We start from the raw sequence: 5220 nt of genomic DNA on the forward strand, positions 1-5220 counted from the left end.
TGCTAATAACTCGATAAATAATAATTGTAGCGAGTTTGGTGTTATGATATATATTGTTAGAAACCGTCTATATTACAGTGATATCACGTCGAAAATCGTCTAGGACCGATAGGGAAAAAGTTTCCTCTTGGCGGTGGGACTTAGAAAAATTTTCGTCGAACGTCCGACGGAGTAGCACATCCGTCCATTATTTGCTAATAACTCGATAAATAATAATTGTAGCGAGTTTGGTGTTATGATATATATTGTTAGAAACCGTCTATATTACAGTGATATCACGTCGAAAATCGTCTAGGACCGATACGGAAAAAGTTTCCTCTTGGCGGTGGGACTTAGAAAAATTTCCAGAGTTTTGTCGACGGAGTAGCACATCCGTCCATTATTTGCTAATAACTCGATAAATAATAATTGTAGCGAGTTTGGTGTTATGATATATATTGTTAGAAACCGTCTATATTACAGTGATATCACGTCGAAAATCGTCTAGGACCGATAGGGAAAAAGTTTCCTCTTGGCGGTGGGACTTAGAAAAATTTCCAGAGTTTTGTCGACGGAGTAGCACATCCGTCCATTATTTGCTAATAACTCGATAAATAATAATTGTAGCGAGTTTGGTGTTATGATATATATTGTTAGAAACCGTCTATATTACAGTGATATCACGTCGAAAATCGTCTAGGACCGATAGGGAAAAAGTTTCCTCTTGGCGGTGGGACTTAGAAAAATTTTCGTCGAACGTCCGACGGAGTAGCACATCCGTCCATTATTTGCTAATAACTCGATAAATAATAATTGTAGCGAGTTTGGTGTTATGATATATATTGTTAGAAACCGTCTATATTACAGTGATATCACGTCGAAAATCGTCTAGGACCGATACGGAAAAAGTTTCCTCTTGGCGGTGGGACTTAGAAAAATTTTCGTCGAACGTCCGACGGAGTAGCACATCCGTCCATTATTTGCTAATAACTCGATAAATAATAATTGTAGCGAGTTTGGTGTTATGATATATATTGTTAGAAACCGTCTATATTACAGTGATATCACGTCGAAAATCGTCTAGGACCGATAGGGAAAAAGTTTCCTCTTGGCGGTGGGACTTAGAAAAATTTTCGTCGAACGTCCGACGGAGTAGCACATCCGTCCATTATTTGCTAATAACTCGATAAATAATAATTGTAGCGAGTTTGGTGTTATGATATATATTGTTAGAAACCGTCTATATTACAGTGATATCACGTCGAAAATCGTCTAGGACCGATACGGAAAAAGTTTCCTCTTGGCGGTGGGACTTAGAAAAATTTCCAGAGTTTTGTCGACGGAGTAGCACATCCGTCCATTATTTGCTAATAACTCGATAAATAATAATTGTAGCGAGTTTGGTGTTATGATATATATTGTTAGAAACCGTCTATATTACAGTGATATCACGTCGAAAATCGTCTAGGACCGATACGGAAAAAGTTTCCTCTTAGCGGTGGGACTTAGAAAAATTTCCAGAGTTTTGTCGACGGAGTAGCACATCCGTCCATTATTTGCTAATAACTCGATAAATAATAATTGTAGCGAGTTTGGTGTTATGATATATATTGTTAGAAACCGTCTATATTACAGTGATATCACGTCGAAAATCGTCTAGGACCGATACGGAAAAAGTTTCCTCTTAGCGGTGGGACTTAGAAAAATTTCCAGAGTTTTGTCGACGGAGTAGCACATCCGTCCATTATTTGCTAATAACTCGATAAATAATAATTGTAGCGAGTTTGGTGTTATGATACATATTGTTAGAAACCGTCTATATTACAGTGATATCACGTCGAAAATCGTCTAGGACCGATACGGAAAAAGTTTCCTCTTAGCGGTGGGACTTAGAAAAATTTTCGTCGAACGTCCGACGGAGTAGCACATCCGTCCATTATTTGCTAATAACTCGATAAATAATAATTGTAGCGAGTTTGGTGTTATGATATATATTGTTAGAAACCGTCTATATTACAGTGATATCACGTCGAAAATCGTCTAGGACCGATACGGAAAAAGTTTCCTCTTGGCGGTGGGACTTAGAAAAATTTTCGTCGAACGTCCGACGGAGTAGCACATCCGTCCATTATTTGCTAATAACTCGATAAATAATAATTGTAGCGAGTTTGGTGTTATGATATATATTGTTAGAAACCGTCTATATTACAGTGATATCACGTCGAAAATCGTCTAGGACCGATAGGGAAAAAGTTTCCTCTTGGCGGTGGGACTTAGAAAAATTTTCGTCGAACGTCCGACGGAGTAGCACATCCGTCCATTATTTGCTAATAACTCGATAAATAATAATTGTAGCGAGTTTGGTGTTATGATATATATTGTTAGAAACCGTCTATATTACAGTGATATCACGTCGAAAATCGTCTAGGACCGATAGGGAAAAAGTTTCCTCTTGGCGGTGGGACTTAGAAAAATTTCCAGAGTTTTGTCGACGGAGTAGCACATCCGTCCATTATTTGCTAATAACTCGATAAATAATAATTGTAGCGAGTTTGGTGTTATGATATATATTGTTAGAAACCGTCTATATTACAGTGATATCACGTCGAAAATCGTCTAGGACCGATACGGAAAAAGTTTCCTCTTAGCGGTGGGACTTAGAAAAATTTCCAGAGTTTTGTCGACGGAGTAGCACATCCGTCCATTATTTGCTAATAACTCGATAAATAATAATTGTAGCGAGTTTGGTGTTATGATATATATTGTTAGAAACCGTCTATATTACAGTGATATCACGTCGAAAATCGTCTAGGACCGATAGGGAAAAAGTTTCCTCTTGGCGGTGGGACTTAGAAAAATTTCCAGAGTTTTGTCGACGGAGTAGCACATCCGTCCATTATTTGCTAATAACTCGATAAATAATAATTGTAGCGAGTTTGGTGTTATGATATATATTGTTAGAAACCGTCTATATTACAGTGATATCACGTCGAAAATCGTCTAGGACCGATAGGGAAAAAGTTTCCTCTTGGCGGTGGGACTTAGAAAAATTTTCGTCGAACGTCCGACGGAGTAGCACATCCGTCCATTATTTGCTAATAACTCGATAAATAATAATTGTAGCGAGTTTGGTGTTATGATATATATTGTTAGAAACCGTCTATATTACAGTGATATCACGTCGAAAATCGTCTAGGACCGATACGGAAAAAGTTTCCTCTTGGCGGTGGGACTTAGAAAAATTTCCAGAGTTTTGTCGACGGAGTAGCACATCCGTCCATTATTTGCTAATAACTCGATAAATAATAATTGTAGCGAGTTTGGTGTTATGATATATATTGTTAGAAACCGTCTATATTACAGTGATATCACGTCGAAAATCGTCTAGGACCGATAGGGAAAAAGTTTCCTCTTGGCGGTGGGACTTAGAAAAATTTCCAGAGTTTTGTCGACGGAGTAGCACATCCGTCCATTATTTGCTAATAACTCGATAAATAATAATTGTAGCGAGTTTGGTGTTATGATACATATTGTTAGAAACCGTCTATATTACAGTGATATCACGTCGAAAATCGTCTAGGACCGATACGGAAAAAGTTTCCTCTTAGCGGTGGGACTTAGAAAAATTTTCGTCGAACGTCCGACGGAGTAGCACATCCGTCCATTATTTGCTAATAACTCGATAAATAATAATTGTAGCGAGTTTGGTGTTATGATATATATTGTTAGAAACCGTCTATATTACAGTGATATCACGTCGAAAATCGTCTAGGACCGATACGGAAAAAGTTTCCTCTTAGCGGTGGGACTTAGAAAAATTTCCAGAGTTTTGTCGACGGAGTAGCACATCCGTCCATTATTTGCTAATAACTCGATAAATAATAATTGTAGCGAGTTTGGTGTTATGATACATATTGTTAGAAACCGTCTATATTACAGTGATATCACGTCGAAAATCGTCTAGGACCGATACGGAAAAAGTTTCCTCTTAGCGGTGGGACTTAGAAAAATTTTCGTCGAACGTCCGACGGAGTAGCACATCCGTCCATTATTTGCTAATAACTCGATAAATAATAATTGTAGCGAGTTTGGTGTTATGATATATATTGTTAGAAACCGTCTATATTACAGTGATATCACGTCGAAAATCGTCTAGGACCGATACGGAAAAAGTTTCCTCTTGGCGGTGGGACTTAGAAAAATTTTCGTCGAACGTCCGACGGAGTAGCACATCCGTCCATTATTTGCTAATAACTCGATAAATAATAATTGTAGCGAGTTTGGTGTTATGATATATATTGTTAGAAACCGTCTATATTACAGTGATATCACGTCGAAAATCGTCTAGGACCGATAGGGAAAAAGTTTCCTCTTGGCGGTGGGACTTAGAAAAATTTCCAGAGTTTTGTCGACGGAGTAGCACATCCGTCCATTATTTGCTAATAACTCGATAAATAATAATTGTAGCGAGTTTGGTGTTATGATATATATTGTTAGAAACCGTCTATATTACAGTGATATCACGTCGAAAATCGTCTAGGACCGATACGGAAAAAGTTTCCTCTTGGCGGTGGGACTTAGAAAAATTTCCAGAGTTTTGTCGACGGAGTAGCACATCCGTCCATTATTTGCTAATAACTCGATAAATAATAATTGTAGCGAGTTTGGTGTTATGATATATATTGTTAGAAACCGTCTATATTACAGTGATATCACGTCGAAAATCGTCTAGGACCGATAGGGAAAAAGTTTCCTCTTGGCGGTGGGACTTAGAAAAATTTCCAGAGTTTTGTCGACGGAGTAGCACATCCGTCCATTATTTGCTAATAACTCGATAAATAATAATTGTAGCGAGTTTGGTGTTATGATATATATTGTTAGAAACCGTCTATATTACAGTGATATCACGTCGAAAATCGTCTAGGACCGATAGGGAAAAAGTTTCCTCTTGGCGGTGGGACTTAGAAAAATTTTCGTCGAACGTCCGACGGAGTAGCACATCCGTCCATTATTTGCTAATAACTCGATAAATAATAATTGTAGCGAGTTTGGTGTTATGATATATATTGTTAGAAACCGTCTATATTACAGTGATATCACGTCGAAAATCGTCTAGGACCGATACGGAAAAAGTTTCCTCTTGGCGGTGGGACTTAGAAAAATTTTCGTCGAACGTCCGACGGAGTAGCACATCCGTCCATTATTTGCTAATAACTCGATAAATAATAATTGTAGCGAGTT

Source organism: Halictus rubicundus, unplaced genomic scaffold, assembly GCF_050948215.1.
Source record: "Halictus rubicundus isolate RS-2024b unplaced genomic scaffold, iyHalRubi1_principal scaffold1030, whole genome shotgun sequence".
In the NCBI taxonomy this organism is placed as follows: domain Eukaryota; kingdom Metazoa; phylum Arthropoda; class Insecta; order Hymenoptera; family Halictidae; genus Halictus; species Halictus rubicundus.